We start from the raw sequence: 10889 nt of genomic DNA, 5'->3' as shown, positions 1-10889 counted from the left end.
TACAGCAGCAAAGAAAAGCCTGGTAGACTGAGGACTGGGGGATTTTGTGCTGCACAGTCCTACCACGCACTTCAAAGTAAAGCACCCTATCCCTGGAGAGGTCTCCCGCTGCTCTCACCCCTAAACACTGCAGCAGCATCCTCCCCCTCCTACCTTCTTCTTCTTTTTCTTCCTCCTCCTCCTTTCAGTTTCTAATCTTCCAATTAAAGGTCTCTGGCCTGCTACCTGACAATCCCCATTATGTAGTGCATCTTTTCAGTGAATTTCTGGCTTGAATAAAAGCAAATCTCTCTCATATATTTCTAAATGATCCCATTTCACATTGAAATGACCTATGCAGTTACACAGGACATTGTTTGGTTGAGCAGACATACAATAGCCTAGATTTTTTATGCACAAAAGAGCAGCAAATGAGGTTAACTAAAGCATAACTTTTTTTTTCATCAAATGACATCAAGAGGAGAAATGATTGCTCTAACTGCCAATAAAACCCTGGGGTGATGTTGCAGCTCCAGTGAACTAGACAAAGGGGCCCATCGTTGCCAGAAACCATTACCTGCTGAAGATGCTCTGCTCCTGTGGCCTCTACTGTGGCAATGAAATCAGTAAAATGGATGGTAATTCGATTGGCCCCTTTGTCCTTACAGAGAACTGCTCAGACCTTTCAGGCTTGGAACTTGAGCACAGACCTTCAGATTTGACAGGGAATTTTAATTGGCAGTCGAATCGGTGCAATTACAGTGCAGGCTGTTAATCATATGTGCCCTCACGGGTCAGCTCAGAGTGCACAACGTGCTGACAACTAACATGACAGGCATACACATCACTGTCAATGGCAAATTAGTGTTTAGATATAAGTATCAACACAGCATTGGGAAAACAATCCATTACAAACAAACTTTGGATTTTTAAAGTGCATAAGCATTCCTGCAAAATCCTGCTGACTTAAGTAGCACAGGGTAAGAATGTTTCAGTGGGTCATGTATTTTCCAATTTATGAAATCTGGTACAAATAATCAAGCTGGCAACAGGGCTGTGAGCATCTGCGATCGATCAAAAGGGTATGGATACCCAAATGGTAAAAAAAACTGCTGGAAAGAGAAAACAAAAAACAAAATGTTCTTGAAAAAAACTGTTTAATAACCTTAGCAATCACTTTAATTTTGTGTTTAAATTACTAACTTCCTGTGTTTCCTGTACATCCAGATAGGTTTGCAGTGAATGGTCTGAAAAAGAGCAAATATCCAATGAGTAGCAGTTCTCATGAATCCAGCAGAGTAGCTCCAGACCATCATGCTACCACCACCGTGTCTGACTGTTGGTGTAATGTTCTTTTTATGAAATGTTGTTAGTTTTATGGCAGATGTAAGAGGATACTACAAACCCTTTTTCTTATTTGCGGCTGTATTCTTTGCCCTATATTGTGTCTTAATATTTGTCGCCAATAAAGAAAACCAAATTAAATAAACAGCCACCACTCTATCTTTCTGTAGATCACCCCTTGATTCAGTTGGGTAGAGATGTCAACACTGTTCATTCCACATCTGAACAAAACTGCAGGAGGAAAAACATGAACACCATTGGCTGATTTAAGTGAGTCATGTATTTGACATTACTTCAATGTGTGAATTTCCAGGCAGTAAACACAAAAAGCCAGGCATTAACTAAGTGAAAGTAAGTGGAAGAAAGGGGAGTTTCCCTGCCCCAAAACATCTTCAGAGGACTTTCATATGCAGTGTCTGTGCACGTCATGAATTATCCATGATTGCAAAATAGATCTCCTGCTTGCAGAAGCTGCACTACATGGAATATTGGTATGTAAAATAATGCGAATTATCTGCACAAATATGTATGCAAGCATAGTCTGTCTGGGTTCAATCAGCATTTCCAAGCTAAGGAGTACATTTCCTATGACACTCAAATGTCAGAGAACTTTGATTAAATAACCAGAGTTTGCATCTTGTTATAGAAACATAATTGCTTTCAAAAATGTAATTGCATTCTTACTGTAGAACATGCAGCAGTGTATTCCCTGAACCCCAATATTCATCTACACACCTAGACACAACACCAGCAAAATAATGTGGGCCCATAAATCCTCCAGAAACCAAAGCAAACAGAAGAAAGCACACTCAGGTCTGGCAGGGCAGGCTGCCGTTGCTGGGGAAACAAGAGACAGCGATGGCCGACAACTCAGGGATAGGATGAAGCAAGGGGATGTGTTTCTGTGCCTGTCCATCTGTGTGGGGGGCAGAGCAAAAGGGTGTTGCTAATGATGGGGTGAAAAGGGGGACAGTGTGAAGAAGTCTACTGTGGACTGATGTGTTGTTGCATGATGGCTAAAAGCTTAGGACTGAAGACTGCTGAATGGAAGGCTGATATATTTGGAGCACCTCACTTCTATCACAAAAGAGTTAGATGTCCAAAGCTGAGTGCCGATCAGGCAAGATCAAATATTGTACTTGAAAAAGTTGATGTTTTCCTCCCCTCATGCCCAACCAGTCATGACAGATGGCTCCTCCCTTAGCCTGGGTCTGCTGAAGGTTTCTTCCTGTTAAAAAGGAGTTTTTCCCTCCCCCAGTTGCCACTCGCTTGTTCATGAACGATTTTCTGTTCGTTTAGTTTTTCTCTCTATTATTGTAGGGTCTTTGCTTTATAATATAAAATGCCTTAAGGTGAGTGTTGTTGTGATTTTGGCACTATATGAATTAAACTAAACTGAACTGAATTGAGTGATGATGGATCTACAGCTTTGATTTGGCACAGATTTTCACACCAAATGCCATTTCTGACGCAACCCTCCCAAGGTCTTGTGTTTCCTCTCAGTTTTAAACTGGAGATCTTTTGTGTGTAAGGCAGATGTCTTAAAATTACACTGTAGAGACACTAAAAAGGTAATAAGAAAAAAAGTGTAATATATGTCTTCATATTTATTACAAAATACAAGTGCCAAACCACAGTCAACCACAGGCATGTATTGTAAGTATGCAAAAATAATCAAGAGAATACATTTTTAGATCTACATAAAAGTCAATCATCAATTGCTTTTCAAGAAATAAGGCCATACCCTCTGTGGTTATAGCTTCAAGGATGTGGAGAGCTGCCACATTTGTTTATGGTATCATAAATGCTTAAGTGTATCCTATAAAATTGAATGGCTGCTCAGCTTTTTAAGTTGTGTTCCTTGAGTTGTTCTATAAAAAATAAATAAATGAATAAAAACATATACTTACATCTACCTTTAGTAGAACAATCTATATTTATTACGTGTTTTAGGTTTGGTATTGATCTTGTATCCCCCAGTCCATGAAACAAGAATTGTATTTGACTGCAACGAAGGTGTTTAAAATTTCAATACATAGAAAAATAATTACCTAGTTAATGTATGATGTAAATAAAAGTTGTTTTTGTTTATTTGTTTGTTTGTTTTGTTTGACAGTGCAGCAACGATTGAGTGATAATTAAGCTTGGGTTTTTTCCTACCAGAAAGATTTCACCCCAAAATCTGCATTCTTTGTAACGACCAGCAGGAGGCAACTGTCCTGATTGCACAAAGAAATCAAATTATCAAAAATTACAAGAGAAAAAAACCCCTATTTCTCACTTTATCTATAACATCAGTAAAGGCTCTCCTGATACATTTGCAGTCACACTGCACTGAATACAACATTTTCATTTTGTAAATTATCGAGAGTCAAAAAGACTCTAATTATGCAGTGGCGTCATGAATGAGCAGAAGCTTTTCATTGTCACCTTCTTTGTATTTTAAAATCATCTGAGAGAGGGTGAATCTGACAGTCAAACTGTCAGTGAAATGTATAGTTTATAATCTTTTTTCACTCTAATAATGACCATACTTTTACAAACTGAACTTAATTTTTATTTAATGTGATGTGAAACTAGCCTCTTAACAAGAATCCAGGTTTAATGAATGTCTGGTGGCTTCACTTTTCAATGTGAAGTATCTTGCATAGTATCTGTGGAAAGGCACTTTAACATTTAGTTTAAATTAGTCCTGAGGTTCACTGGTTCTCTAATCATAAACAGACACATTGCTCTACTACGTCACTGTCTTACATTCAGAAATACAAGAGGAACAAATACGTATTTAACCACTGCTGAAAATAATTCCCAGTACTGTGTTTTAAAAACTATAGTGCCCAGCTGAATTAACACTTTGTTTAATTGTTCCCCCCCCCCCACAGCATATTAAAGTGTGCACAGAGAGTTCTTCTGAAAATATTTATTAATGCAAATTGTAGATGAGTCATCAACAAGGTATTGTTTAAAATGAACAGGAAGGGAGGCAAGGCTTTTAATTTGAATTTAGTTAAATTTATCACACACTGCCTCTTCATCTTCTCCAGCCTACATAACACCACCATGAGCATCTTCTTTGCTGGCTGTTTCTGGTGTGAGCTCTGTGTCCTTTGGAGAACCTGGGCACTCTTTGAGAGAAAGAATGACTGCTCTGGAGATCACAATACTTCTACATTCATACAACTGTAAAGTTGTCTTGATATGAGCTTCATCTGTATTCTCATTTCATATTTTCAAAACAGAACTCCATAAAATATAAACTGTGACTTCACACTGCACTCTCACATTGCATTTGTTAGAAAAGTGCCCCCTAATCACTATGTTTAACTATTTGCAATTACAGGCAAAAACTCATCAGTGGCTTGCCAGGACCCCCTTTTACCTTCAGAACTCCCTTAATTCCTCAGCAATTTTCGTCCATGATACAATAGCATCACACAGTTACTGCAGATGTATCAGCTGCTCCAGTTCACCACATCACAAAGATGCCGTATTGAACTGAACTCTGGTGACTTTGGCGCCCATTTGAGCACTCATTGTCATGTTCAAGAAACCAATTTTAGATTATCAAAGTTTGGGACATGGTGCATTATTGTACTGGAAGCAGACATCAGACAATACTCGGGTAGGCTGTTGCACTTAAACGATGCTTAGTTGGCAATAAGGGGCTCAAACATTGGCAAGAAAACATGCCCCACACCATTACACCATCAACAGCAGCCTGAACCTCTGATACAAGTCAGGATGGCTCCATGCTTTTATTCCGACCCTACTATCCAATTTTTTTTCCAGTCTTCTATTTCCTAGTTTTGGTAAACCCTTCTGAATTGTAGACTCAGTTTTCTGTTCTTATCTGATAGGAGTGGCACCACGGTGCAATCCTCTGCTGCTGTAAATCATCTGCTTCAAAGTTCGACCTGTGAGTTCAGACTTGTCAGTACTGCATACTTTCTTTCCACTGTGACAGCCATTCTGAGAGAATGATGCCTTAAAGCCTTAAAATCACCTTCCGTCACCATTTTGATGCTCGGTTTGAACCTCAGGATGTTATCTTGATCACATGCCTAAATGAATCTAGATGCTGCTGACTACATACTTGTGCCAACATTTAAACAAAGTACTGACTTTTTTTTTTATCTTAAATTGTTGATTAATTATTGAATTAAATTCTGTTCTTAAAATAAATAGTACATTTAAAAAGGCTCGTCTTTTAAGGCGTTTTTGCTCTCATGTAATTTAATTTTAATTTTTAAAAAGCACTAAGAACCTTTTTGCCGAAATATACAAATATACTTCTGTTCTCTTCCAGTTTCATTTTGCATGTACAATGACAATAAAGAGCTATTCTATTCTCTTCTATTCTATTCTATTATATCACTTCAATTATTAATGATTTATAATGCAAGGTAGCATTTTCTGGGTGCGCTTGTACTGCCCTTTAAAAAATGAATCCCTACACCAAAGGTTATCAGAGTAGTATTATTGTATGATAAATAATTTGAGGTATATAACAATATACAATATTCTAGTGATGCCAATACAGTTTGGTAGAAAAAATCTCAACTTTCCTTATCTAAAATCTTCCAGCTCCCTAAACTGGCATCATTGTATGTGATAATTACCCGAGACTCATCTTTTTTAAGACAGCAGCTCCCTCTACTGGTCTCAAGTAGTAATAAAGTCTCAAGGCTTTATTAAAACCAATTCGTTTCGACTCAATCAATTCGACTCAGTTCTCACAGCAGAAAAGTCATTCTCGCCACTCATAATCCAGTTTTCAAAACAGTTAGGGAATTTTTTACAACACAGCGTAACCTGTGCAAAAGATGCTCCAATGATCAAAATCTTTTTTACTTTTGTTGAAACATGAATGGTCAATCAAGCACATCAACTCTGGTAAATGAATAAAAACCATTCACTGACCTTTAAAGACTGAGTCAATAAAATGTTTGTTTGGTTTTTGGGTTTTTTTGTCAAAACCATACTGACTTTGGAAAGAGTTCTGCAGAAATGAAGGCCGATGTAGAGTGCTTTGTTTTCAGCAAAAAAGAAATGGAAAGGATTTATTTGAAACTTTACAAAACTGATGAAATGGAGAAAAGCAAAATACGAAAACAGACAAAGGGAGTATGTACAATCTGAGAACATAGCAGCAGATGTTGAGAACTGAGTTAAACCTCAGTTTAACTAAGCATCAGAATAAGGAAGAACGATAATTATTTATGGCGTGGATTTTGATGTCAGCTTGTGTGAATATTTCAGACACTGTAGATGTACTTTCCCACACAATCCCCTGCAGGGTTTACAGGGAATGGGCTGATATGAGAAAACATCCAGTGAGCGACAGTTGTCTGGGTGAAAACACTTTGTTGATATCAGAGGAGAATGGCCAGATTACTTCGAGCTCTTGGGAAGGAAACAGTAACTCAAAAAAACCCCACTCACTCAGAAGAGCATCTCTGGGAGCCACACCTGTCAGTTAAGAACAGGAAACTGAGGCATTCTTAGTACATACTAGAAAGGGAAATTTAGATGAGCAACTGTGACACAAGACTGAAAGTATGTATTTTCATTTGTTGTAAGTAAAATAGTTCTTGTAATTTTGCAGTAACTTGATTGAAAACACTAATGCAATGCTGGACAGTATTCAAGAAAGTGACAGACCTAGAGTTGTAAACAACAAAAGTACAAACTGCTTTGATGAGCTGTCAGACTCAAATGAGAAGTGCATCAACGCAGTAATAAATATCTTTAGTATTGAAGTATGTGTAGAAACAATGACAACACTGCTTTGACTTTTCTGCTGTGAGAACTGAGCCAAAGCGATTGAGAAAAACTGTACAGAAAGTGAGAGAAAGTACCACAAGCTTAATTAAAACACAAATTCAGTCATTTAAAAACATGATGGGGGAATTTAGATATAACTGATAACAGAACCCACAAGTAAGTCATTGGTGAATTTTTGCAAATACTAAGAAAACATGTTTATGTGGGGTTTTTTGTTACCTCCTTTAGCAGAGGATAAATTAATTCATTTAATTAATTTAAATGTTGCATTTTACTGTTATCCTTTTATATCCTATATAGATTTTAACTAACATGTGATGATCTGATGACATCTCTAATCGGAGTAGGTGTCACATAGAGATCATTTTGTGTGGAAAATAAGTCAAAAGATGCATGAAATCCCCCATTTTTCTGTGAGCACACACAGAGCCTGATGCAGAAAGCCCTGATTAACAAAGAAAGTTGATATCAATCATCATGCGGCCCATTATTCCCAGCTGGTGTTTTGTGATTTGTCATGCCAGCTTATGCAAGGGAAAAAAACAACAACAAAAATCATGGCTGTGTTCAGTTTGATTCCTAGTATACACCTTTGGGCTACTTATGAGTTTGTGTGTTTAGTTTTTGGATTTAGTTTGGATAACGTTTCTGAGAACTGTGACTCAGTCAAAATAAAGACTTGCCTTCTGTGTAATAAGTCTTCCTCCAGAGTCAGTTTGTAATATGTCATGGAAGTTAATGCATGCAACATATATAAATGTATACTTATCTACTAGCAAATAAACATGACTGAACAAGAACATTGTAACTACAATCACACTGCTATAATTCAGTGATAATTTATGTATATTGAACCAAAGCATTTCTATTCCCCTTGAATCAGAACCTTTCTAATATATATATATATATATATATATATATATATATACATATATATATATATATATATATATATATATATATACATATATATATATATATATATATATATATATATATACATATATATATATATATATATATATATATATATATATATATATATAAATTTTTAATCATCAAAAAATAAAGGAAAATTTGAATAGTTTTTGAATAGTTGTCATAGGATTCAATGCTACCCTGTGGAGCCCCACAAGTGACCTCAGCTGTGTGTTAGAAGATATAAGTGTATCATAGCATGTACATTACAGTATATTATTCACTCACCCATCCAAAATCACTGAATTCAGGTGTTTCGATCACTTCCATGGTCACCAGTGTATAAAATAATAATAATAATAATAAATTTTATTTATGAGCGCCTTTCAAGTCACCCAAGGACACTTTACAATAGGATAAAACACTTAGTAAAACAATGGCAGAATAAGAACAATAAAATAAAGCACAAGATAAAATGAACAAACAGTGGATTCACAGTGAATATGCAGATTTGAACAGATGAGTTTTGAGTTGGGATTTAAACTGGGGGAGAGAACCAATATTTCTTATTTCAGGGGGCAGAGAGTTCCACAGCCTGGGAGCAGAGCAGCTGAAAGCTCTGCTTCCCATGGTGGTGAGGCGGAAGGAAGGTACAGTAAGCTGGACAGAAGAAGAAGAACGAAGTGAACGGGCAGAACAAGTGGTGGTTAACAGGTCAGAAAGGTAAGAAGGAGCGAGGTTATGAATGGCCTTGAAGGTGAGCAGAAAAAGTTTGAAAATTATCCGGAATTTCACAGGGAGCCAGTGAAGTTCCTGAAGAACAGGGGTGATGTGCTGGTAAGAGGGGGTTCTGGTGATAATGCGAGCAGCAGAGTTCTGAACCAGTTGAAGCTTATGGAGGGATTTTTGGGGGAGACCATGCAGAAGAGAATTGCAGTAGTCAATACGGGAGGTAACAAGACTATGTACAAGAATGGACGTAGACTGGGTGGAAAGAGAAGGAAGCAATCTGTTAATGTTACGTAGATGGAAGTAGGCAGAACGGGTGAGGTTATTGATGTGTGATTTATAAGAAAGTGTACTGTCTAGGATGACACCAAGGCTCTTAACCTGAGGAGAAGGGAAAACTGTGGAGTTATCGATGGTAAGTGAGAAATGGTTTGCCTTCAAAAGGTTGGATTTGGTGCCAATAAGGAGGATCTCAGTTTTATCCTCATTGAGCTTTAGAAAATTAGAGGTAAACCAGGATTTTAACTCGGATAGACATTCTGTAAGGGAAGAAGGTGGGAGGGAGGAATCAGGTTTGCAAGAGAGATATAACTGGGTGTCATCAGCAAAACAATGAAACTGAAGATCAAATTTGCGGAAGATGGTACCTAGAGGGAGGATGTATATTATAAAGAGAAGAGGGCCTAAAACTGAGCCTTGGGGTACACCAGAGGTGACGGGGAATAGGCGAGAGCAGAATGATCTTAGTTGAATAAACTGGGAACGGTCGAGGAGATATGATTGAAACCAGGCGAGGGGTGTGTCAGAGATGCCGAGAGAGGAAAGTCTGCTTAGAAGGACAGAGTGAGAAATGGTGTCAAAGGCAGAGCTCAGATCTAAAAGGACGAGAATGGTGAGAAGACCAGAGTCAGCTCCGATTAAGAGATCGTTAGTGACTTTAAGTAGAGCAGTTTCGGTACTGTGACATGAGCGAAAACCAGATTGAAATCTCTCATAGATGTTATTATTAACCAGGTGTAAATGAAGTTGAGCTGCAACCACTTTTTCGAGTATCTTAGAAATGAAGGGTAGATTGGAAATCGGACGGAGGTTGTTAAAGTTGTTAGGATCTAAAGAAGGTTTTTTCAATATAGGAGTGACTAGAGCAGTCTTCAATAAGGAGGGAACGATACCGGTGGTGAGAGAAGAGTGAATGATAGCACAGATGAGTGGGAGTAAAGAAGAGAGGCAGGATTTCACAAGCCCCGTGGGCATGGGGTCAAGATGAATGAAAATGAAAGATTACAAAGATTACAGGCTACTACAAACATAATGGGTCACTCTCAGGAGTTCCAGCTTGATGAGATGCCACTCGTACAACAAATTCAGTTCTAAAATTTCCTTCTACTACTCTACGGTCAAGTGATTGGGAACAATAGCAACTTTTTTGTTTTGTCAGAAGCTCAAACTGGCTTAAAATAGAATAGAGTGAGTTAACAATCCTGGGGTTTCTGTAAACATAAAGAAAATCAAGAATAAACAGTCCTGGTTGAAAATGTTACTTTGAAAAATCTGCTTTAAATTCAGCTTCCATAAAAAAAGATATAGCATTGTTTTAAAAATACGACTTAATGTTCAGTGATTGTCCTTACAATAATGCTGGTTTAAAAAAAGATGCACTTTTTAATTAAAGTAGTGAATCATAAAAATTATATTTGTCAATCAGTTATGTCACCATATCTGTTATGGTCTTCTGTCTGCCTTCATACAGTCACAGTTAACTTGTTTTTGTAAATTATTATTATTATTATTATTATTATTATTATTATTATTATTATTATTATTATTATTATTATTATTATTTATATGCATAAAACTGGATGAATAATTAATAATTAATTCGTTATATTAAAAATAAATTATGTGATATATATACATTTACAGTCTCTCTCTTTTCGCTATGACAAAACATCACAAAAAACAATGAACAGAATTGCCACAATATTTTAAACAGATGCACATTTTGGTATAAACTGTACTCGTTAATTCCTGTCCTGATTCACAGTCACAAAAAACTGGAGAGGACAGAATGTCGCCTGTCAGGCTCCTAAGGTTCTGAATCAGTCCAAAATCGAAAAGTTCATTAGCTTTTATTG

This window comes from Aulonocara stuartgranti, assembly GCF_965226115.1.
Source record: "Aulonocara stuartgranti genome assembly, chromosome: 7".
Lineage (NCBI taxonomy): Eukaryota > Metazoa > Chordata > Actinopteri > Cichliformes > Cichlidae > Aulonocara > Aulonocara stuartgranti.
This window is presented reverse-complemented; position numbering follows the sequence as displayed.